The sequence below is a fragment of the Tyto alba genome, unplaced genomic scaffold (genome assembly GCF_018691265.1).
Source record: "Tyto alba isolate M040663 unplaced genomic scaffold, T.alba_DEE_v4.0 Super-Scaffold_3, whole genome shotgun sequence".
NCBI lineage: Eukaryota > Metazoa > Chordata > Aves > Strigiformes > Tytonidae > Tyto > Tyto alba.
This window is the reverse complement of record NW_024881304.1, coordinates 9,345,497-9,371,983: the sequence shown is the minus strand read 5'-3', so window position 1 is coordinate 9,371,983 and position 26,487 is coordinate 9,345,497. Positions and strand designations below refer to the sequence as shown.

Genomic DNA, 26,487 nt, shown 5'->3' with positions numbered 1-26,487 from the left:
GATGGTAGTAGTTTGGTGGGTTTTTTGTATTTTTAAATTTTTTTACAGTCTTGGACTGACATACAATGAGCTGCTCTGCCATAAAGCTGATAATGATAGTTCCCCCCTCCCCCAACTAAACTTAGGACTAATTACCAGATAAGCAATCTATTAGCTCCGTCTGCAAATAAGCAGCAGCTGTCACCTATCACCCACAGCTCTCCATCAGCATTTCCTAACTCCTGCCCCAAACAAGTTGCAGGCAAAGCCCCATCTGGGAGGACAATGAGACAGAGCCGAGGTGGACTGAGCCGAGACTTCTTGCTCGAGATCAGCTCGTATTTGCATTCACTGGGCCCACAGCATGGGCAAGCGTGACTGGCAGAGAGGCTATCCCCATGCCACCGACAGCCTCCCCTCGGCAAGCGAGGCCCGTTGTGGATTCAGTGCCGATTACTCAGTCCGGCAAGCCCTGGCGCAGCGGGCCCCGGCTTTCCAAAATCCCAGCTGACACCTCCCCGCGGCAGAGCCACGTCAGACGTCTGGGCGCTCGCGCATAGGCCGCTCGGGTGAGAAACACGGCGGGGCCGTTGGCTCGGCCTGGGGAGCCGGGGTGACTCACGGCAGCATCACGGGGCGCAGCCGCCGGCACGGCCGTGCTGGGGCCGGCGGGGAAGCCCGCGCCCAGGCTCCACCTTCCCTGCTGATCGCAGTGCTCTGCTAAGGCAGCGAGTGAAATCGCCGATGAACACAAACTTCCAAGGGTCAGATGGCAGACGGAGGTAAAACGGGATCAGCTCCTCGTTATGTAAATAACCTCAGTAACACAGACATTCAGAAAGGAGCTGTTATACTACGCAGCTCTAAATAAAACACCCCCGCGATACAGAGAAAGGCTGCATTTCCTCATGTAGCAAAGACAGCTCCGAAACCAAAGAAAACCAGTGGCAATTTAGCCGCCCTTTTCTTCATGTTAAACTTTAAGGGCAGCCTTGAAAAACTTTGGGCAGTCTCTGCCCTGGCTCCAGCAGCACGGATGAGCCAGCCTGCCCTCGCAGCCGGCCGTCACATGCTCCCCGGCATCTCGGGGGCTCTGCCAGCAAACCCTCCTGGGCTACAGAGAGGCTGCGAGCCAAGTTTTCCTGTGGGTAGTGAATTTCTCACAGGGAACTGTCTTTGGATACCATAGTCCAGCCATTGCCTAACACACAAAAAAACCCAGAAACACAAAAACACGCACTCGCTACAAGGGCAAATGAAGGAAGACCGAGAGAGTCAAAAAGTTTAAATGCCACACACTATATTGCTTTTTCCTGTCTTAAAAGGCAGGACACTTCTCTCAGAACAAGGAAATATTTTCCTTCTTTGGTATACATCCCTAAAAGAAATCTTTCTGATACTATGACAGGCATACAGTGAGTTACAGAAGTAGCACACAAAGATTTTTAAGTGGTCTGTGGCAATTCCCTGTTATGCCCCAAAGCAACAATCTTGTGAGAAGGTGGGAGATGAGAAAGAAAACAGGCAGGACTAAGCTCACAAGCAGCTCAAACCCAAGACAGCCCAGGTGTCCTTGAGTGTGTTTTCTGGAAAAATGAAAAGGACCTTTAGGAAGTGTCTCATTTACTCCTTCTCGTGCTTGTGACAGAACTGTGATTTCTACACTGACAATGGATGTGACAAACCGCTGCTAAAATACGCTAAAAGCTGTGGACATCAATCCCTGCTTCAACCCAGTCACATAAAACTATGGCACAAGGCTAAAAGAAATAGGACAAGTTTCTCAGTGTCTGAAGCACCCTTCCCTTTTAAGGGACATGAAAAACTCCCACCTCCCACCCCCTCCAATCTTTTAAAATATTTGCCTTTTTTTTTTTTTTTTAACCTTATTGATCTCTTGACTTTGCCATGATCATACCCAGCTGGCAGCAGCCCAAGATTTCATCAGAACAATTCCAACCTCCTGCCTGCTCGTGACTCAGCAGAACCAGAGGATTCAAGTGCAGCTTCTGGACTCGAGTGTCACAGGATATCTGGTCAGTTCTCGGGTAACTGGGACAAATTTTCAGCCACTTCTCATAGGAAACCCTCTTTCCATCAATGTTGTACAAACGCGGTTGCACTGAAACACTCTAGTAACTCCCACTTTTGGGAAAGAGATTACTGGAGAAACATGAAATACTAAACAGGAAGGTTAGACAAGGCAAATTCCAGTTCAGTTGCCTGTGTTGGCCCAGCAGCACTTGCCCAACCATCACCCGTACTCAGATTTTGCTGTTTGTTGCTGCTGTTTTATGTGCCCTTTCAACTCTGACAATGTAACATTCAAAATGAATTGCTGAGACCAATCTGAAATGCTGTCCAAGACCACAACACCTTCAGGCTAGATTACAGTCTCGTCTTCATGAAACTTGGCCTGTTAACACCCAAAACATGAGCCTGCACAGAAAATATTGGGTTTGAGATCAAAATATTCATTCAACCATCAAACTGGCTAATTACCTGTATATACAATCCCCAAGCTCTTTCCAACCTCTCTCCCCAAAAATACACAGCTGTACAGGAGAAAAAAGTCGCACCAAGTTCTCTCCAGTGCCACTGGAAGAAGTTTTCCTCAAATTCAAAGTCTTAATGCAAATTTGATGAGCTTCAGGCAACAGCACAAGCTTATCTCCCTTGTGATACAATTCTTCTTGAAATCTAATGGAAACATTTTATTTTAATGGCCTAATAGGTAAATAATACTTAGCTGGTTTTGAAAACGCAGGATTTAAAGATATGTTTTTTCCCATGTTTGGCATCTACATGCCTGCCTCTAACTAGTCATACCAGTATAAAGACACCTGGTCTTCCCCAGCACCACCAAAACAACCCAGATGTTTCCACTGTGCATCCACTCGCACAGTCATCCCTGAGTCTCATTCAGCACAGGTCACGCACCAAGGGACTCACCCACCTTCAGACCAAAACCATAAGTGGTTACCTTGGCTAAAATGTGAAAATATGCAATTCAATTATTTCAGGTAACATCCTGTATCGACGGAAATGACTGTAATAAATCCCAGCTGGCCAAGAAAAGGTTATGCAACACCTGCTGTAACAGTGAATTTAATTTTCGAAACTCTGCTTAGGATGCAACAGCCGCAGCGCTGCATTGGCTCACTTCCACAAACGTTGCCGTCCATGTTACAAATAAAGCAGATGCAGAAAATTTACTGCTGGAAACTCTCTTCATTGCCTGTGGTGTTAAAAGTCAGTATTAAAAGGAACAATCAAGCATGGTCAGTCAAACAAGTCACTAGCGCTTCCTCGTTAAGACATGGTTGTTTTCACTAGTGTTCCGGTCTCACAGACACCTCTGGTCACCCATGGTGTGCAATGCTTGTTGACAGACTCCACAAAATACTTGTGAGCACCATGAAAAATTCACCCCCAGATAAAAAACCCTGAGCACGCCTCACAGACCGCATGTGTTACCTACATTCAGATGCCCAGACTCAATCACCATGTGGTGCTGCTCAGGGGATGCTATACAATCTCCGAGGGGACAGAGCACTCCCCTTGTCCCCTCCTATGGTCACAGACCCAAGGCTAAAGCAGTTACCAAGCAGGGGGAAGACCAAGAGATTCAGCCTGTTTCTCTGCAGCATCAGTGCGCATCTGAGCCTGTGTCTACAGAGGTCTTGAAATATTTTAACATTGTACATCCAGTGTCTCATGCATTGCCAAGAATGGTAAGAAGGCAACACTGGCAGAAAACTCATTGTGTTCGAACGGAGAAAAGCCTTTTCTGATTATATACAACTTCAACACGCATTCCAGGGCAGGGAGCACAGGGAAATCCCCTCTGCCTGCACTGATGATCACCATTTCTCACATATCTCTTGTTTGCAGATAGCGAAGGACAAACAAGCACTTCCTTTACTACTCCCCACACCTCGCAACAACTCCAATTACTGAAGTCCCAAAACCAGACACAGATTCAAGACTTCTGACAACCCAGGATTAGTAGTGTCCAAATGGTAACTGCCATCTTCTTCTCCATGCTCAGCAACAGGCCTACAGGTTATCTATATAGTATGAGCTCCATTATATAATGAGTTGCACATCTTTAAGCTCCCAAGCCATTACCAGTCACATCAAATTCAAAGCACGTTTTTCTCTGGTATCTCACACTGCCACAAGCCAGAGCTGGTGGCAAACTGGAAACAGCAGCTCTGCCATGCAGCCTTCCTTGGCATCCTCTCCATCAACCTCATCTGGGACAGAGCCAGCAAATTCTGACCAGCTCATACTTACGCCGTCATCTGCATCAGTAGCAAACCACTCTGCAAGTGGAGCAGTATAAAAAGCATCAGCAGGCTTACGGATCTTATTCATTCATCTTTTCCTCTGGAAAGCCCAGAATACCCAAAACCTATCGGACATCTAATGTAAACATGAAGTGCTTCAATCACCATACTGGAAAAGTCCCGTCTTGTCAGCCAGAGCCACCCAAATACAAGCACAGTCCACCCAAGTCCAGTCAAGCACTGCCTGTTCTTTCCAGCACACTCACAAACCTCATGTCAAGGGCAGAAGCTCACAAAAGGGCAAGCACCTTTAGTGCAAACAGAATCAGGACAAGGAGTTTTGCGTTTAATAGATCTAGCTCAAAAAAAAAAAGCATCAAATTCCCAGAATTTCAGACATGTTGTTCTATAGGAACACCTACACAGAGGCAGGGGCAGAGCAAACAAATCCTTAAGTCATTTAGCTTCAACTTTTTCTGAAAAATAGATTCCTAAAAGTACTTGAGTTGTGCCTCAATCTACCAATACAAATGCTTAGCTCTGCTCTGAAAATAAGCTGGGTTAGCTAAGCAGCAAAGAAACAACTGTGCCAGTTTTAAAAAATGAAATATTGATATGGGCATTTACTATTATCATTAGTACTATATATCACCTGCCAGCTGACTGACAAAGCAAGACCACAATCCATCCATCCCACCAGATCTGGGAGAACTCAGTCCTACTCTACAACAGAAAGGATCAAAATAACAGGCAACACAACTATTCATTACTAGCTACGCATGCATACCATGATAACCAAATTATTGACAAATATAGTATAATGGTTAAAGATTTATCTGCCTCTGAACTTTCTTAAGACTCTCTCCTGTTTTATACATAAGTAACTAACTATATGCAAAAATAAATGCTTGTATGTATATATTTGGTTCAGAGTTCATCTTGCTCTCTGGGATCTGGAGAAACATGATAAAGAACCGACAAGCTCTCAGAACAAGAATAACAACATTTAAAAATTGTTAAGTGTCAAAAGGCAACAACCCAGCAAGACCTGATCCTGCTCACCATGCTGCACAAGACCAGGAGTCAAGGATTGGGGAAAGGTGAGACGGCTGCTTTTAGGACACAGGTGATTTCAAACAGCTTCTGGTATCCATGGACCTATCCATCAGTCAAGTTGTTCCATACAAGACATGAAATCACATCAATGATTCTCATTATCCTTAAAGTACTTTATGGAAGCACTAGAAACTGCCTCAACACATGTCTACGAATTCACCCACCTAGCTGAAGTCAGCATGATAAAGCTGTTCAGTGAAGGCTATGTAAGCCATGTTTAAAACTGAGGTACAAGCAAGTTAAACTGATTGCGATAAAATCTGGTAAACAGTTGAAAACCAAAATTCTTTTGATCAAATTTACTTAAGATAGGTTTAAGCTATTTTAAGGTAATTTCCATCATGCCCATCCATAGGATTCCATCATTTTATCTGATGAATAAAACATCAATTTTAGTTAAACTCCTCTACAAACTACACCCTAAGGGACTACAAATGATGACAGTGAGCAACTGAAAGAATTTAAATCATCAAGCAGAGAAATTACGAAATGCATAGTCAAGTATTCTCAGCAACTGACCCAAGACTGCAAGGATTACTCAGAAAAGCAGAAAGAATAACCTCAAACCTTTGCTGCTGCTTCAGCAGTCAAGAAGTTATGCAAAACCTTTGTCTTTCAGACCAAAAAAAAAAAAAAAAAAAAAAAAAAAAAGGAAAAGAAAAAAGATTCCTGTGTTTTTCTTTTGGAATCACTAAGGATTGCAGCTATTATGATAAGAAATGTAAGAAAAAATAAATAAAAGATGAAGGAAGGGCAGATAAGACTTTGTCTTTAGAAATACCTTCTACTGGACAATTCAGACACATTCTGTACAGTCCAATACACTCCAGAGATGGAGACATCAGACAAGGGTTTGTTTGGACTTTCTTAAAACATCTAATTTGCATCACAGAACCTTACTGGAAAGTTTAATTTATATTGATTTGAAATTGTTTGAAGAGTCATACATAAGGATAATTCCACAAACACACACATGCCAAATTAGAAAAGGGAAACAAATTACAGAGTAGCAATAATCTGTGGTAGACCAAATTATTCTGAGGTATGTTTACAGAGAGGTGGCAGGCAGACACCAGGAAGCTGCCTGTACTCCATGCTGATGAGAAGGGACCTGGCTGCCTTTTGCGTGGTCGACACACACAGTCTGCTGAGCAGGACGATGATAATGATGTTCTAAAGGAATAACAACCTCAGTGTAAAGCAAAAAGGACTATCCCAACCAAGAACTTCATATCAAAGTCCTCATAACTTTAAGGGCCATAAACAGAGGAAATCTTCAAGAAAACTTCACAAGACAATACTTTGAAAATCTACCAACCTATATGAAATGCTAAGGCCTTAAAAACATTAATCATAAAAATAAAACTTAAAGAATAATGGTAATAGTGGAGAAATTCAGAAAACTCCCACAGATTCAGAAAGAATAATTGTTGGCCCCTTTCTATGCTGAAAACATTGTTTTAAATTGCCTCTACCTCACAGCATAACACGTCCTTGATGAAGATGACAAATTCTTCAAACACTGAAGCACCTAAAATGATGTTTTCAAAAATGAAAGGAAGGCGACCCCCTAAAAACACTTTTATTTTTGCAAATACTGTTTTCTATTATTTCCTGAAAGATATACAGCAATAGAAGAAAGAATTATACGTAAGACCCCACAGAAATGATGATACAAAAATTACTAAAGGAAATTAAACAGGAAAGAAAAGAAATATCCCTCTCTCCTTTCAGTTCTACAAACTTCTGATTTGGGACAGTCAGAGGGGAAAACTATTCTGCAGCAAGGGGAACACATCCTAATTGTTATGCGAGTTCTATACTGTGAATTTGTCACTCTTTTCCCACGGGGTGAAGGAGAACAGTCAAATGTCTGTATGTCACAAAAATAAGAAAATACAAACAAAAAGGTTCTGAACTGATATTTTGAGATTAAAAGCTGAACAACTAACTTCCAGTGGATCCAGCTGTGGCAGCTGATGTTACTGCTGCGACTGTCCCCTCTAAGCCTTTGCCAAAACAGCTGGCAGGAAGGAAACATTGCCATGTCTCATCAAGTGCAATTGATACCAAGAAGACTGGACTAAAAGCAGAAGCAGGTAAAATACATACTCCCTCTTAGATATGGTTATAGGGGCAGTAAATTTCTGCAATGGGACAGAGCAGACAACTAGGAACAGCAGTAATGGAAACACCACTGCTCAGTCTGTCACACCTTGTCCATATAAATCCTATGTTTTCAGATTCAATTTAAGAGGCCTGTCTATACCTGAAAATGGCTACAGTTAAAATAAGACCTAAGATTAATTTAAATAATGTAAACAACATTGATTTAATCCTAGCACACCAGAGTGTTTACTTGTTCTAAATTTTGTTGCTTGTGAATGTAATAGTATTCACGTGCATGGCTGTACCTGTGTAACTATTTAACTTCCCCAAGTAGACAAACCCTAAATTAAAAGGTTGTTAAACAATCCCCCCTCAAAAAGAAAAAAAAAAAAAAAAAACCAAACAAAAAACAACCCCCCCCCCACAAAAAAGCCCCCGACAACAACAACAAAAAAAAAAAACAAACCACCCACCACCTTTAGGCATTGAAATTGTGTTTTGAAGGTATTTCAGAGAAAAGCCTATACCACACGTAAGGTCAGAGGCAAACAGAGCAATAAAGGGCAATAACTAGGATCAAATCCAAACCCAGCGAATTACAGTTCCCATGAGAATCTGGACAGTCCAGAGTCACGGGAAGTCGCTGAATATAGAAGGGGAATCAGCAGAATTTACTGGCATAGAGCAGTGTCCCAAAGTTGCAACCATAGGAAGGCTAACCACAAACAAGTTGCCAGGAGAAGGATTGCAACCTCCAGTCCTAGAATTGGAAAAAAGATTTCTCCATAATCCCACTAAATACTCTCTGCCTTGCAGGTCTGGCTGTACGTCCTTTATACATCTATTTAAGGCCTCCACGTGATGACGGCTGCCGGCCTGGCCACTCCCAGCCAGGGCAAACAACCCATCTCCAGAGGAGATTCCAGCAGCAGCTTCCAGGGCAGACGTTGCATCAGCCAGGTGTGCAGGAAGCGGCGGAGATAAAGCAGCTGTTGACGAAGGGGCTCTCGGACGGAGGCCGCTTCAAGAATCCCGTGGAAAGGACGACAGGAAGGAGAGAGATGCTCCGCACACAGAACAAGCTTCATCAGCTTCAGAAAGCCTTTGTGCCGGGGCTCCGGACCTGGCCTTTCTCCCAGAGATGATGCAACACTGAGGAACAAGGTCTGTGCCAGAGAAAACTATTCACAGGCTATGCAGATGGCAACGCGGCCAAAGGCTCTCAGATCAAAACACGCCGGAGCCCATCCAGGCCTGGTGAGCTCCCCCCCCCCGGCCTCCCTTCATGCCCCCCAGGATCCTCCATTTCACATTGCCACCTTGCTCTTAGCACAACCATAGCTTCAGACAGAACGAAGGACCTTATGATAAATTAGTAAAAGGGGGTTTTAAGGTCCTGCAAAAATCACAGCTCGTCCTCTCATCTGTTGGAAGCAAGAGACAGGGGAGAGGCTGAGCTCAAAGCGCCGGATCTCCCAGAGGGGGATCCTCCCGTCACCGTGGCTTGCCAGCGCACGCCTGAGCTCCCCAAACACGTACAGCAGCTCTCCACTCGCCGGCAGCCTCGGCCCTGCTCTCACACACCAGGAAACCACACAGGGACAGCCTGGGCAGCCACGGCAACATCACACAGCGTGGCAATTACGGAGCCGCAGCTCCCAAGTGAAGGTTCACCCTTCCTTTCCATTACAGGACTTGTTTTGACCCTTCCCCCCACCATCCCCCTCTACCCCCCTCCTCCCACCCCCGCCCAAAAACATCACCAAGCGCCCTCCCAGCTCCAGCCTGGCCTCTGTGGTTTGTGACTGGCGAGTTTTGCAGCCTTGCACCTGGACTCGAGATCATGCAAATACATTTTTCTCTGCGTTGTAAGGAAGTTACTCCAGGCTTATGTAATGCTTTTGTGCCGCGTCCCAACAAACACCAGGTTTGTCCAACAAGCCTCAAGTGGGAACCGGTCTACGAAAACACCTGCAAGAGTCAGATCCATTTACTAACTGAGCAATGTAATCACTGTTAAGCATTAAAATCAAGAAATTTTACAGGATTTCAGCAATCTTCCAACATTGTGGCAGATTCCAAAGCTCAGTTCATTGCACTGCCCCACCACATCCCCTGCTCAGAGACATCTTTGTAGGAAATGTCACTGACTGTGGCACTTGCCCAGGCACTGGTGCCCAGTGGTGCTCTTGGTCATTTAACATGGTTCTGGGACCCCCAGAAAATTCACACATTTCCTACAGGCCTGCTTTTCCCAGCACAAACCTGTCAGAGAGCAGACAGAGTCAGCAGGACAGTGGTGTAGAGCAATCACAAAGGCCTAAGGCGTATCAGCCAAAAAGCCTTATTTCCCCTTCTGGGTCTCCCACCCACTTGATGAGAAACCTGTTTAGGAAAGGTTCTTTATTGCAGTTCACCTTTATGGCTTACTTGCACCTTGTGTTATACTGTATTTTGGCACTGGCAAGATACGTGCCTATCCCAAAACACAGGTACTACCGACCTGGCAGCATGGCATGCCCCGGCTCTGCATGTTGAATGTACACGGTGGATGTTCACCCAATTGTAATGCTACAGCAGCCAGATTTACAGAATAAGCCATCAGCCAACAATATACTGGACCATCAAGATTTAAGAAATACATTTTTTTTTGTTTTGAGAAGTTTTTAATAAAAAAAGATAAATCAAATACTTGCTCTTACAACCACAGAGATGAAGGTATAAAACTTATTCAGGAAGCTCACAAACATCTGCTGCCTAACTGCTGGCAAAGCTCAGGGATGCAGACAGTGCTGAGAGCCACAGTCACTCTTTTGACTAGTCCATTTTTTTTGTTAACAAGATGAAAAACAGATAATCAAGTTGAACGTATTTTCAAAGTAAATGTAGATGACCAAGAACCAGCAGTCAAAAACCTGCAACCAGTGACTGAATAAAGACCAAAGTCACTAAAACCAGATTTATTTCTGGTCACTTGCACATAAATTAGTAATTTCTTCTTTTGAGAAGAGCCGCTCTGAGTGCACAAAACTGTAGCCAACCACCTTAACTGCTTGTGGGTGGTAACACAGGAGTACTGACATCAAACAGTTGGCCAAGAATGCTCATTGTAGAGCTCACATGAAAGTGATGCCGAGTGAGTGGTTCTGTAACACATCAATAATGAAACGCTATCTGCTACCACAACTGCTGGCTTTTTTGAATGCTGAATTATGAGCAGAGTAATATAGAGGACATTTTCATGATTATCACAAATGCGACTAAGCACAGTGATGTACAACCACACGATGAAACCAAGAGGTTGAAATGCAAGAGCTGCTCATGCTGAAGAGACTGACAACCCTCCTCAAGCAGATCATCTCCATCAGCCTCTCAATGCAGAGAGAGAAGGCATGGAAAGGGGGAGATTACTGCTAAGCCTTCACAACCTCTTTTGTGTGTAGCACACTCTGCGAGTCACTTCTGCAGGTTAAGACAGATAGGGCTGTCTGGACACGGTGAGTAGCAGGGGTTGCTGCCCTGGATCTCAAAGCTGGAGGCCTTTGCTTTACACTGTGTAGTGCCCCAACATGTTTCTGCAGTTTGCTATCCCTTTAGCCCTAAGCGAGGAAACTTGCAGTTGCTAGACAACCTCTTTCCCACCTCAGAAACAGCTCGATTTATGTGACAAATCGATAGGCTCAACGTTCAAAAGCTACAAAGTTTTGAGCTGCCTCTTCTTCTTTATGACACAGAAGCATTTCCTCACTGCACAGCTGCAGAGATGAGAGCGATGGGGCTCCTCCCTGTCCCGACCCGGAGGAGGAGAGGAGAGGCAGGAATGCAGCCACGCAGGAGAAGAGTGAGAGCAGCCCAGGTAGCTCCATGTCCTCCTCTGCGCAGGCAAGGATGAGCGTGCACACAGGCAGGACCGACCGGGAGAGCTCTACCTGCACAAAGCAGCAGATTTTGAAAGCTACCACAAGGGAATTTAAGAGCCCTGCATGTCTGCAGGGGCATCTGGGACAACACAACCTATGGAAATATAGAAACTCGGCAGCCATTGAGGGAGCGGTGGAATGAACAAACGCAAATAAGAAGTAAAAGCACGATCTGGAGCCATTACCAAACTGAGTCACTCAGTTCCCCAGGTGAATATTTATAAAGTGAGGGAGGAGCAGAATCACTGAAGTACTCTCATTTAGATAGCACAAAAACCAGCAAACAAGTGCCATTAGAACACTGCTTTTGACAATTATATAATATTGTTTCAAACACAAATAAACTTTCCAACTAAGTCCAGTTAACTTGAGAGACAGAGAACATCCTACATTAAGAATGAAACCTACCAGGAGACCTTATGCTTACTTTGCCTCTCAGAGGAACTGTAATTATATTGCCATTGTGCAACTTTTTTTAATACTGTTTCTAAAAAAGGATGAAAAAGATTTACAAACTTCTGCTGTGGTCAACTGGAATTCAGTAAACGCTCATCTGAATACCGTGAGTGTACCCTGTTACATCAGGGATTCTCTGTAGAGGCTTTCAGAGAGCCTTAACCATATCTTAAAAATCTGAAGCAATGCGGTACGGGAAAGAACTGAGTTCCAACAATGCAAGCCACAAAGCATTAAATTTCAGTGTTCCCTTCACATCTTATGTGTCTCATGCAAGGCTGTATCCTAGCACCAGATTAACTATTTCTCCTCTAAATTCATCTTAATTTCATGATCTTGGCTTTGACTGCAAGTGCACGTATCTGCACTTACGCCAACTGATCATGGCAAGAAATCTTTAAAGATTCTCAAACTCCAGTGTCAGGAAAGGTGTATTATCATAATTAAAAAAAAAAAAAAATCACAATATATTTTCTTGGGAAATAAATGAGTTGGGCCTATTTTAAAAGACTAAGATGAATGTTTGCTCCTTTTCCCTTCCCTGTAAACCGTTCCAACGTTTTATTATCATCATGCTAAGAAACTGTATTTCAAGACTGAATTTGTCTAACCTCAGTAGATATTGCTATGCCTTTGTCAGCAAATCTCACAAGTTCTTTTAGAGAAAGATCAAGTCCTCTCTCAATTGTCTTTTCAATAAGCTGAGTAAGTTGAGCTCCTTTAAGCCTCACATCATGAGGCTTATTTTCCAGTCTTTGGATCATTTCTGCAGCTGTCCTTTGAATTCTCTCCAAATACACTGGCATTCTTCTTGAAGCATGGAAACCAAAATTCAATTCCAGTATCAGTCTCAACATTGCTGTGTTTATAAGATTACTTATTTTTGCTTCACATTCCTTTCCCCCACTTTTTTTTTTTTTTTCTCCTCAATATGCCCAGGAATCACATTAACCCTTTTAAATAAAATACTGGCCCAAGTATCATGTAGAGGCAACTAGCTGTAAAGACCTTAAAGCTCTTTGAGCTGCCTTCCAAAACGCTGTTTCACAATTTATAGGTGGGTTTGCAGTTTTGCTAACAGATGCATTGCCCTGCAACTGGATGGATTCATACCTTCTGTTAAAACATGGCAAACCAATTCAGAGCTCCCTAAACATACTTTATTATCCCACTAGTGTCTCTCTGACAGAAGCTTTATCAAACATTTTATGCTATCCAGATAAGAAGATTCCAAAGAGCAGTAAATTAAAAGCTGATTTCATCTCAACCTTCTATAAAGCTAGGTGTGTCCCTTCTAAGTTACAATCCCAGATATTTTAGACCTCCACTGTTAATGCAATTTCTTCAGCACAATCATTCCTAGTGTCAGTGTACTCTGCCTTCTTCCTCCTAACTCTTGCCCTCTCCACCTAAAACAGGCATGGCCTCCCCACACCTCCTACAGCCCATCCAACTTCCACAGAACAATCCAGGTTGGAAGGAACCACTGAAGGTTAACTGGCTGAAACCCCCTCCTCTCCCCAAAGCAGGGCCAACTTGGATCACGTTGCTCAGGGCATTGCTCATTTCTTCTCCAGGGCCACTAAGTGTTTGCGTAACTATGTATTTTAAGGCCAAAAATAACCTCTGATGATCTGACTTTCCACCTAACAAGACTGGAAAAATCTCACCTAGTCATTTCTACACTTGGCATCGCAGCTTACAAACGAGCTAGACCATGTTTGTCAAGCACAGCCTAAAAAATAGCATATGGATTTACCATAATTCTCTGGAGGGAATTTAAAATCATTCAACAGACTGCAGCCTAGAGGTCCCCAGGCAGCATCAGCCCAAGTCATTAAGTCTTCACAGTGAGCACAGTACATCTGTAGTTCTTATGAAGAAAGTGTAAAACTTTTTTTTAAAACTTAAACTACATCAAATACTTTCTCAGAAGCCTTTGAAGAATGCTTCAAACTACCAAAGTGAAGCTCCAGCTCTAACCACCCCTCCAAAGGAGACCATTCTTCCACAGCTTCTATAGGTGACTTAAGATGTTAGCTCCCCCAGTTTCATGAAACATGTATTAGTAGCAAATGTACTGAAATAATTTTATATGTTATCTTCCATGTCCACAGTGGTAAGACTTATCAGCACCTATCTTTGCCTATACATTTATCTAACAACACACTCACAGCATCTGTTTCCTTGACTACCTAAATAAGGATGTCCATTATCCCTTAACTAGCACAGAGTATCTCAACCCTCACAGACCAGTTCCTACAAAGCTTACTAGTTCTTGCTTCAGTCACTAACAAGAATTTCCCCCGCCTCTCCAAAAACCCCATAATTATATAAACAAAGGACTAACATGGACATATATTTATCCACACAAAAGCATGCCATAGTAGTCAAGTTACCCCCCCCCCTTTCCTTAAAGAATAGCTATGTGAAATCAAAGTGACTAATCAGGGATGGATTTAATGTAACAGCATGAACCACCACACTGAAATTAGAGATGTTAGACAAGATCCTATGATCCTCTCACCTTACATTCTTCCCTAAACATAAATTTTTGGCCCTGTCAGAGATGAACAAAACCTTCAGTCTGACTTGGGAGAGTCACTCTTGTTCTCACGTTACGTTCTCTGCTCTCCTGTCTGGAATTATCAGTGCTGTATTCCTTGCCAACAGCAAGGAACCTCTTTAAACTTGGAAAAAATGTGGAATAAAAAAAAAAATCCCATCGCATGAGTAAATGAGGCTTGACAGCATGATGGATGCTGCAGGTTCACAAGTATGAAGGCACTCCTAAGAAGATGGCTCGCGCCTGTTACAGTTTCACATAAGCATAAAAGATGCTGGTTTGTCGCATTCAGGAGGGAGATGCTCAACTATTTAGATTGGATGCATTTTATATAAGACTGAAGATGACTAAGTCACAGCTGGACAGATTATGTTCCAGAAGCAAGCTATGCACTCCTCCCTGTACCTTAAACAGCAGCATTTCCTAATCTACATATTTTCTCCTTTCCCTTTCAAATCGAAGATTCTCAATTCTCCCAGGAAAAAAATAGCCAGAAAATATTCAGGGCAATGTGCTTTAACCATGAGGAATTTCACATGCACCAGTCACTGTAGGGCTAATTTGATTTTGTCATTATGGAAAAACTGAGAACTATCAAGACCTTAGCTGGATAACAGTTGGATAGGAGAATGATCTCAACACAGAAGGAAAACAGCACAGACAGGAATTATCTTCCTGAATAATGTAGATAGATTTTGTGTGCACTAAGCACCTAAACTCTGAAGGTCCCTTCACACAGTTTATCAGTCCTGATGGCTACAAATCAGTAGCAACATTGTTCTTAACCCAAACTATCTTGTAGCTTTACAAAGCTAGTGAAAACAAGCAGGAAAAATACCCTGGCTCATACTACCATGGTTTCCCATCACCAACTCATACATATTTTTTTCACCTGTATCCACTACCTAATGTACTCCCCACCATGCCTATTAACATCAGTATTAAAACCACTGACTACTTTACTGAAAAAACCCAAAGGCATATACAGAAGCAACACAGCACTACAGAACGTGGACATGTGGGCAGAAGTGAGGGCTGGCAGGGGTGAAATGGCTATCTAAAAAAGACCAAGAGAAGCAATCTGCACCACTAGACCAGGAGTCAAAAAAATCCATGCTTTACCTCCACACTGCCTATAAAATGTTCTATGCCAGCTAAGTACTTTTTTTTTTTTCCTCCTTAATTTTCCTATCAGTAAAATTAGTACACTATTCCTCAGATGTCACACATGGTGTTTCTACACATGAAAGCTAGAGCTAAATTAACAGATCTAACCAGAACAGGAGTGGGGACAAACTGCCCTGGCAGAAATGCATCTTGAACTTTTGTGTGGAAAAAAACACCTAAAAAAAATTAAATCACTGTCGCCATTTCATTTGTTTCATTCATGGTCAGTACAGGCTAAGGACCCGCACACGCATCCCAGGTGAGAAGCAGCAGCCTCCCAAAAAGTGGGGATTATCAGTTTAACTGGAGAGATTTTAACCTAAGCTAAATTACACCTTCTCAATACTAACAGAGCTTCACAGCAAGTCCCATTGTTCAGGATGAATTTTCACATTTTAAACCCACATACCATTTCAGTAACAACCATCTTTCTTAACAACTTTGGTAGTTTTGTTTTACAAAATGCTGAAAAGTTTCCATCATTTTTCAAATAAGTGTCAAGGCCATTTATTTTCTCTCTCACAACCTTCTCTTCATGTAAAACTGAGAATTTCAGAATTACTTGCAAATGTTACCCCAACACAGTGACTCTCATGGGAACAGCCTACTTCACTATCGCTTAGAAAAGGTAGCGATGCCTTAAACTCTGACACTGGAAGAACAACAGAAAGCAACAAACTTTGCTTGCAAGAACAGCCTGCTCCTAAGTCACCCCAATCCATCTCTGCTGTGTGAAATAGTTTTTAAAAAGAGAAGAAATTTTCAGTCAGAGGATTTCACCAAAACGATTCTAGTTAGATTTGCATACAGTTCTGAAAAATACAGAGAAGGTATATCAGCATTTGGACATGCCACTTCATTCTCCCTGCTCTTTCAAGGTCCTCTTCTCTACGTGCAATTCAATGAATTTCTGCTGACTAGTTTCAAGCTGACAGTTTCAAGCTGCACCCAGGACAGGCCTAACTAATGACTGCAGGTTTCAATGGACAGTGTTACTTTTAGAATATACTAGCACTTTATTCCTTATTAATTTATTACCTCTGTCTATGTATGTAAGACTTAGAAAAACTGGAGTAGGGAATAGGAACTGTGACACATTAATTTCACTCTCACATTCTCAGGCAGCTTGTGGGGAAAGTCTGTTCCCAGTTTGTGAATTTTTCATCTTCTTACAAATTCTGTATCTGAACTTTTCCTAAAGGATACTTTAAACCCACTGTAGCAAAAGAGAATTCATCAAACAGTGGACCTGAACTGCCAGGTACAAGCACTTCTGTGCTTGGCTTCTGGAATTTCTCTGACTGACCCACACCGTGCACCAAGTGTTTCAGGAGCTAAGCTGGAAAAGTAACAAGCACCGCTCTTCTAGCGGCACTAACAGCGATTTCCATAGGTGTGTAAAGGGTGCCATCAGCTTGGGACTTTGGCATCCAGGTGCCTCCCACCTCAGACAGAACACCCAAGGACCACCTCTCCAAAGAGGACCATCACTGGGCAGCATTAAGGTATTTCCTTTACATATCTCACAAGCTGTAGTTTTAATCTTAGTAGAGATCTTCCTACTGACAAGACACTTACCTAAAGAAACCTAAAGGTTTGGGATGGCATATCCCAAAATACAACGTCTATTACTTAGTAAAACCTTCCACCTGGCCACTGTCAGCTAAAGGACGTGTCCCAACCCTGGATACTTATCTGTGGACACAACCATTCAGATGAAGTACACAGGAACTCTACCTAAGCATGTCTCCCTGCTGCTCACCTGGGTACTCAGCTACCACACTGCAAAGTTAGAATAACTGTTATCAGCCATGAAGCATAACACAGCAAACATAATTTGCCTAGTTTCTTTATTGCAACGCATTTGATTAGGGGCCATTGGTGAAGATTTTTATTAAATGAAAGATTACCTTCACAACAGATGAGATTTCTTGCTTATCAGACATACTGCTCACATCCAACATGAATTTCCTGCACAGCAATATGCATTTGAAGATGTCATGACATGCTAACATTTAAATAACTTTATTCAAACTCAAATCGCCGAAATGCTGTCTCAAGTTCTACCAGACCAAATAGTCTCACTAGGTATGAAACTAAAAGCCTCAACACACAGTGAGCAGACGGAACAGCACACGCTGGGATTTGCAGTACACATACAATTGCTCTATTTCAAATATATGCTGCTATAACCAAGTTTTCCATATTAAAGAAATAGAGTTCAAGTTTCTGCTGCAACTGGCCTTGGCTGAATTAAAATTTTGCACTGTTCCTGTCGCACTCATGTCTCTAGATGCATTCAGCAAAGCTAGATGGAATTCATGTTATGTTTTTTTTTATTAATATATTTTTAATAATTTGATTGACAATGTATCCTCAGTAATCCATTATTTTCTGCATGCCTGGATATCTCACAAGTCATAATGACTGGCAAGTAAATGTAAAACAAAGACTTTCTAATTACCAGGTTAAAAAAAAAAAGGATAAGGAATATTGTGTGGTACATTTATTTACAGAGATTTGTAGTAATTGTATACCAATTAACATTTTGTCATCTTCCGAAATGAGACATTACTGTGGCTCTCTGATGTATTTACTTTCTGCAAAAATATATTGACAGGAATTTTCTGGTTTGAAACAGTCAAGCACCATGTGTAGCTTATAACACCATTCCACCATTACAGATCAAGCCTACATTAAAACTCACATCTGACCAGCTTCCCAAGAAAACAAGAGCAGACAAAGGAAAGACTACACTGCCAATTTTCAAGAAGAAAACTCTATGTTCGTCTAGAAAAAGTTCTCCATGCACAGCGAGCAAGAGCACAAATGCAGTGTTTCACAGAGCTACCATCCACTGCATTGTGATCACTCTCCTTTAAAAGGAGTGTGAAGTGACAGGGGACAGGCTGAGCTGGCCACACTGTGTGCAGCCACTGAAAGGCAGAGACCCCGCTCCCCTTCTCCGGTCCCCACCACATCCTCTGCACTTCCACCCATATGCTCTCCCCTATTTATTTTGTGAGGGCTCTGGACGCTTGTCAAATCTCTTGGTGAGCCAATTCAGTTCACTATCTTGGCAAAAAAATAATCCAGCAAAAACCAAAACATAGAATAACCCCAACATAGCTTTCTGCTGGGTTAGCAAGCTGAAGGAGTTCAGAAAAGGGATCCAGCAAGAACCAGAGCTGGCAAACAGAAAAGGCAGAACTCCCCATTGGGTGGGAGAGGAAGGGGGAGCAAAACTTCCCCCATTCAGCAGCAGAGCTGTTGGATGTACTCAGCTGTCTCATGTAACTTCACCCGGAGTAACCTCACTCACAGGGTGCAGTTCTGCAATAGTTTCAAGCTGACTTCAGTTGGCACAGCTTCAGCGCAGCCTCCCCATCCCTTCCTGCACTGGTGCTAACCTGACCCGGCAGTTAAGCAGTTCAGGCAGAAGCCAGCAGAAACCTCTCACTTCCAAAAATGAAATGCACTTGTTTTCGTCATGGTAGCCTTCCTGAACAGTTCACTACTGGGGCAGTCATGTGCCAGAATAGAGCCAAAAGTGGGAAGGAGAGCAAGACTGCAGCGGTAGCAGCACGTCGGGTCAGCTTGAAGTGCCATGGAACCCTATCACTAGTGCATACTAAAAACCTGCACAGAGTAGTGCAAAGAATATACAGTGCATCACAAACACTCATTCCAATCTAACACACAAATTTCCACATACGAGCAAACTCTGAGGTGGATATTAGAACTACACAACAAAGCAAGTTTGTGGCAAGCTCAGAATCCGACTTTCACCCTACAAGTATCCTTGTTCCCTACTAACCTCCAGGCCATCTTGAACCCCAACATCCTTGCAATTCATGAAACTGCAACAGGACTTTGCATCAGAAAGCCAGTGTCCTTTACAGCTGAGCACAGCCTACTTAACTTGATCAAGCAGTCCTCTTTTCTTCAAAGGTTCACTTTAACTGTATTTATACAGGAAGCTTCCAGATCTTTGCTGTGGCAAAAGTTAATCTACAGCCACATTGCTGAAAGCATTCTTGCAGCATGATTATAAGTTATTCCAACCTAATGCCACCAAAACACAGGAAATAATTTGTTTTAGTGTCTTTAGTTAAAGGCCACATGAATGCAAAAGGCTCACATATTCTTCCAAGTATCTATAAATTGATACTGCAGCTCAGGTTGAGACATGCTAACTATTTTAAGGGCTCCACACTGAACCCCCAGGGCACTGCAGTTTCCTAAATCACTGGTTCTCAAACTTTTCCTAGTGTATTTCCTTCCTGTCTACAAGCACAGATACATTCTCACCTCCTCACTCTCTCCAATAAAAACATCTCAGAATTATTCACTGGGAGCAGCTTCCACACTGGCATTCTGAAGGGGTACCAGTCCTAGAGAGTGACTGAGAGCACTGCCAGAAAGATGTAATTTGGGCAGAGGCAGAGCTGTTAAACAGGGCCACACAGAAAAACACCCCTCTGCTCCTATTCTCTGCACTACTTGGAGCTGCAATGAGAAGTCTGTTTTCCTGGTCCCATTCTCCTACAAACTATCATCTCTGCAGCTCCCATATTCTGCTCCCAGAAGCAAGCTGCATCTTTCCCGCCTCCAGTCTGGGCAACACTGTCTCACATGGGCTTCCTTATCCAAATATTTCCATACAACAAAATCCTCTGGCCACTTATTTTCATGATTCAAAGTCTATTCAAAGACAAGAGAGAGCATTATCTGACACCAACAAACTAAAACTCCAAGCTGCATGCTGATTTTTTTTTTCTTTTCTTTTACTGAATCACCATCAGCAGGCATAGTTCTGTTAAAAAGTTTGATGCCTGGGTCTCACACTCCTTCCCTATCAACAACTTGCATTTCAAACTGCTCACTTCAAAGTCAAGAGGATTCTTCCCACTATCAGAACTTTAAACTGTTTTCTGGGCTGCTGGCACAGTCACTGAAAAAGTTTTGTCCTGTAAATCAGCAAGGCTGCAGAAGAAAACCCTGGTATGAGCTCCATAAGGACAACAGGAATAAGCCTGAGTCACTAAATGAGCAGCTACCAAATCCAGACAATACCTTCTTGTCAATGTGTATGATTGCAATTGTAGTCACACTCTAAATATGAACACATCAAAAGCACTGTGACCTTTCTACTCTGAAATTACTTTGAAATGTTTTAGGGCTTAAGCATTTTGGTTTTAAAACTCACATTGTGTCTCAAAAGGCTGCTTGTGAGTGAAAAAATAACTAAGCTCATTTAAAACACGATGAATAAGCAAAAAAAATTTGCTGCCTTGAAAACTGCATAGATCTGACTGCTTGGGATACCTCCTCTTTGCTAAACTTAGCCCTTCCGTGACCCTCGGGGAGGAATGCAAGACCTGTCTACGTTATCAAGTTTATAAGGATTAAACTTTAGCATAAACAACAGATCACTTCTAAACTTCACTCTAAAAGCCAAATTCCTGACTGTTTCTCAACACCACTCTTTCGTGTTGCTCTCCCTCTGTTCCCCCTTTTTTCTTTCATGTTTGGTGAATGTGGGACTATTAGATTCCTGACCACAAAATAAATTACTTCTGCTCACTAAAAGCTTGCCACTCAAACTGCTGACAAGTCCTCCCACATTTTTCCACCTTGAAGTCTGAGCACATCAGTACACTTTTCTGAATATTTCCCATATTGCTCATTAAAATAATTGGGTTTTGTGTGTGTTTGGCTGGAGGAAAATAAAACTCACCAAGAAAGTTTTTCTTTCTCAAATTTATTATTTAAAAATATAATTTGTTTGTTCTACTGTTTAAGCATTTAAATTAGGTTTTAGGATCAGAAAGTTGCAGATTTACAATTTAAACAACAATATTGACACTCCTATAGGGCTTGTGGCGACAAAAACTAGCATTAAGGCTATTATTCACTGCAGACTTCTTCTTTTGGGCTACAGCTTTTCAAGTTCAGACTCATCAGTTGAAGTGAGGGAAAAATCCCTTTAGCTATTTTTGTTACAGGAAAATAATACTTCACCACTAGCTTGGGCAAGGGGGAAGGGGGATGAACAAGAATCTCCTGATTTGTCGCATAGATCATCCACTGAGACAAAGAGCATCTTTGCTAATTATAGAAGAAAAAAAAATTTAAGCTAGGAGCAGTTGAAAAACTGTTTCTCAGCATGCTCAGTGGGCATTAGCTGAGATTTCGGCAGCTTAGCAAGTCCCACCCCTGCATGAGCTCAGCAGGGAGGCCAGGAGCGCTGCACATTCTCCCTGCTCAGCAGGGACAGGGGCCACCGCTCGGCTGATTTGCTACAGGAATACTGGAAAACTGCCACCAAAATAGCAAATCCTGTGGAGAAAAAAAAAAAAAAAAATAAACACAACAAAACCAAGAAACCCCCAGCAACTGCAATAAGGAATTAAGAAGAGAGAAAAAGTGGAAAAAAATTCTCAGCTCCCATAGTTTTAAGATGTTGAACTCTTGTTGCATTACTGTCTGGGGCTTTTTCCATGATCAAAATAGCCAAAAGGTTTAGGCTAAGCCAGATTTATACAAAACTGTGTCTAACAATGTAAGTGCAAACTTACTGTGCGCTATCTCTTGCCACAAGTCAGCCATGGAAGCCAAAGACTGGCTGTAGAATCTGTAACAGCTTTAACATCCATAGCTATTTTTCTTTTAATTTGAAAGAAAAAAGAAAACTAAATAGACAAGTAAAATGCAACATAGTCTTTATTTTAAAATCAAATATCAGCTTAAGTTTCATAGGGGCAACTGAAACTTAGTATCTCACATGCTATACATTTAAGTATACATTTAAGACTTCTGACTGAGTTACTGCTACTACATCTTGGATACATAAAAAAACCTTTACCTATTGCAACCTTTCTTATATACTGCACATAACATAAGATTTCGGTTACATGCACACGCAGCACCAGAGTAAGAACACAAATATGCTTCTGTAATACAGTGATATTGCCATGAGAACAATGATTTTTGAATTTTCAACCCTCTGAACAGTCATTATGTTTGTTTTACTATTGCCAGAATAGATAGAAACATTCTTATCTCATCACATCATTCAAAACAAGTTTGTAAAAGTCAGATCATCCAAAATGGGAGAAAGAATAGACCAGTCAAACTAATAAATTACATGGCTGGGATATCACACATTTAGTTCTCCTTGCATGCTTCACACCTGGAAGTTTGAATTAAATATCCTTTTTTTTTACTTCAGGAAACATTTGGAAAATTTAAATCAATGGCTGTTGGTTGTCCGTCTGTCCTGTTGTGTCCCGTCCCATCCCCATCCCCTCCCCTCCTCTCCCCCAAGAAAGAGCATAAACTTTTGAATGTTCTGAGATGCCAGTTCAATGCCATCTCTTTCCTATGAGTTTTTCCAACTTCAACCTATTACTCTTCAAAGTAAATTCTGGCTGTAACCAAATCCTTTTTCTAAAAAGGGATTTTAAATGCACATGGGATTTCCCCACCCCACCTTGGGGTGGGGAAATCTCAGACATTAGCTAAGGAATATTACTTTCAGGTCACTCGGGATATAACAGTAAAAGGAAAGGCCAAGGCCTTGTCAAAGTGGTGCCAGTTCTTCAACAGGATGCGAGGCAGCAGACTAATTCCCCATTAAAACATACAGAGAGACTGTAAACAGAGACTAAGGGGCCACGAAGATCACTTGCTGTATTTTATTAAACCAAGGAGCTAGTTTTCATACTCAGAAAATCCCAAGTTCATTACTGTGGTCACGTCACTCCACGCTAAGCAGCAGATACCACATTCAGCCCCAGCAAGGGATGCATTTTAGGTGGATTAGAAGTTGCACACCCCACTTTGTGAAACAATTTGGGTGCTACAGACCCTCAAATATAAAAACCTACTCCAGAGTTTGGCATCTACCACGACTGCTACCAGTCAAGCGGATTTAAGGGCATATTTTAATCTCTCTCACATTATCCTGGTCCAGGAATTTCTGCTTCAAGCTCATAGTAATTCTGAGCTTGGTAACTCAGGCCAGGGCAAGGGGCTCCCCATTATAGGTGTTAGCTTACAAAGATGGCAGTTGTTTTCTAATGCTAATATATTCCAATTTCCCATACTGCATACCTCAACTAACAGTTTCATCTTTAACAAATGCACTGGAATATGCTGATAGCTCCAACTTGACAACACAATATCATACAGAGAGAGGCCAGTACCAAATGGTTAGTTAAGCAGATAAAGCACTCATTCTTTTTTTTTTTTTTTCCAAAAAAAAAAAAAGGAAGCTATTGCAGTCAAGTAGACAGAGTGTGGATAGAAGCTGGCAGATTCCACAATACATAGTCACGTCAAAAATGGCCTCCTGCAAACTGTTCCTTCATCAGGCATTTGAGTCAACTGAAAGAGAAGAATCTTCCCCATTATTCACAGGAGTTTCACCTTCCTATTCCACAGCAGAACAGCATTTTCTACTCATTTTGACATACAACCTCATAACGAGCACAGAGGATAAATTTTACTCTGCAGCAGAGGGAAACTCCTCTCCCCACTTTCTGTTTCCAGTCCCAAAGTTGAACCGGGCCTTTATTTTGACTGTTCCCTGGTCTGTGAACGGAAAAATCCCTCCTCAGCACTAGCAGGCTGGTGTCTGCTGCACACACCCACTGCACACAGCAGAAATTCCAGTCAATAAGGCAAGTGGGGCCCAGGCGATGGAAGGGGAGGAAGGAGACATACAAACAATAAGAAAAGCATCTGGCTCTGTTACTGGCTGGAAAGGAGACTGGAGTTCAAAAGAGGCACGACTGCAGCCTTCACTTAACAGGAAGATCATATCAATTCTCGCTGTCCTACTTTTCACACGGACCAAAATATCTGGAAAGGGTAACTCAGTGTTTCCAGCCCACACTTTAATGCAATACCATTAATAGTGATGAAACCCACCTTGTAGGTTTTTGTCCCACTGGACCAAAACATAACCCCACTTCTGCTTTGGACCTGTGGAAACAGTCCGAAAAGTAGAGCCCTTAGCTGAACATGAGCCAGCCATCTCTCCACCACCACACTAATGGAGGCTGCTCTGCTGTCCTTCCCTGGAGATAGCAGCCAAGTCTACTGAAGCTTCTCTCATAGCAACCAGAGCTCCAGAGCCAACAGCAGCTGCTGTCACAGCCTTCAACGCTTACCCACAGGATCCAGAGCAAAGCAACACCCTCCTCCCTGCACCTCTACAGCAAAAAAAACCCAGAAGGCTGGCGACAAGATGACTTCCTGGGTCAACCACATGGAAAAAAAAAAAAAAAATCCTAGTATTTCATATCCAAGCGAAAAGGGGAATCTCCTATTTCTAATGAAGGAATAGAAAATTCTTTTTCTGGGTTTAGGTTCTGGCAGTAAAACCCAGTCAGGGTGGGGAGGAACCATCTGAAATCCACGATGCACTGGCACACCATTGGACAGCAACAGCAAGTTCTTCGAGACCCTACAACCCCTTTGGCACAAGGGAAGGTGCTGGCCCCCTCGCCCTGGCCCGGCCAGACCCTCCCTGCTCCCATTACATCATGGCCAGAGCCCACAGCAGCCACCGCAGCCCTGCAGCACCCCGTGTCCTCCGCAGACACTCCCCCACACCCAAAAAAGCCCACCCGGGGGGGGATCTTAGTTTCTGGCAGAAGAGCGTGGGGACAGGGCCGGGAAGTGGCTGTGACCCCCCCCCCCCCCGCCACCGCTACACCCCTTTCCCCGCTTCCCCAGGGTCACACGCGGCCTCGCACCTCGCCTCCTTCCCTCCCTTCGGGGCCGGTGAGACGCTGCTCGCCGCCGCCTTCCCCACCCGACCCGGCGGTGAACTCCGGTCACCGGCACCCAAGGACGAGCCGCCAGGCGACAGTGACCTTGCCGGTGCCGTCGGTGAGAAAGCGGCGGGGGTCGGAGCGGGGCCGGGCGGAGCAGCCGGGAACCCACCCCGCGGCGGCTACGCGTGACTGGCGAGGAAATGCAGGAGAATCCGCGCTGCAGCCCCCGGCGCCGGGCGGGTCGGGAGCGGGGGGCTACGGCGGGGAAGACGCCGCACGGGCACCATGAGAAAGCAGAAAATGCAGGTCAAACACCGCCTCCCCCGAGGCCCGGGGGGGGGCCGGCGGCTTGGGGCAGGCAACGGAGGCAGGGGCAGGCAGCGGCGGCCCAGAGGAGGCTGCCCCGAGACGGACGACGACCCCCGAGACACCCCCCCCCCCCCCCGGGATAACAAGGGGGGAAAAAAAAAAAATAGGGGGAGCGCTGCAGGCGAGCCTGCAGCGGGGCTTCCCCAGCGCTCGCCTCCACCGACAAAGCCCCGCGGCCGGGCCCGGCCCCGCACCGGCCTGGCAGCACCGCTCCGAGCTCGGCCGCCGCGGGCGGGAGCGCACCGCCGGCACCGCCATGATGGTCCGCCGGGCCGGGCCCGGCCTGGCCTGCCCCCCCTCCCCCGCCCCGGTCCAGGTCGGGCCTCTGGGGTCGCTGCCCCAGCGCCGAGGCGGGGCCCCGACGCCCGGGCCCCCGACGCAGGGTAGGGCGGTGCGCCGGGCCGCGGCCCGCACCGGGAGATCCCACAGCCGCCCGCCCGTTCTCCCACCCCGGCATTCCCTCCCGCCAGCTCCGCCGCCGGTCCCCGCCCGCGCCTACCTGGCCGGCCCGTTCCCCGGGCCCCTGCAGCGGCACTAGGCCCGGCTCAGAGCCACGGCGTCTCCTGGGCAGCTGGCGGGAGCGAGCCCCGGGCGGCAGGTCCGGCCCCTCCCCCTGGCACCAGTAGCGGCGGCTTCTCCCCAGGCCGGGCGGAAACGGCACTGGGCGCACGGGGATCCCCGGCGCCGGCGCCAGGGGCGCCCCGAACACGCCCACCCGCGCTCCC

General features: G+C 44.2%; 1 protein-coding gene across 3 annotated transcripts in view; it reads right to left on the bottom strand.

Moving 5' to 3' along the window:
- The window catches only part of SETD5 (SET domain containing 5), a 69,099-nt gene extending 42,641 nt beyond the window's left edge, over positions 1-26,458 (bottom strand). Inside the window, exon 1 of one of the 3 annotated variants that reach the window (XR_006165980.1) lies at positions 26,262-26,458. The gene's annotated coding sequence lies outside the window, so the exon portion shown is untranslated. The remainder of the gene's footprint in view (positions 1-26,261) is intronic. The other 2 variants (XM_042799702.1, XM_042799703.1) reach the window with 2 other exon arrangements.
- Between the last annotated feature and the right edge of the window lie 29 nt (positions 26,459-26,487).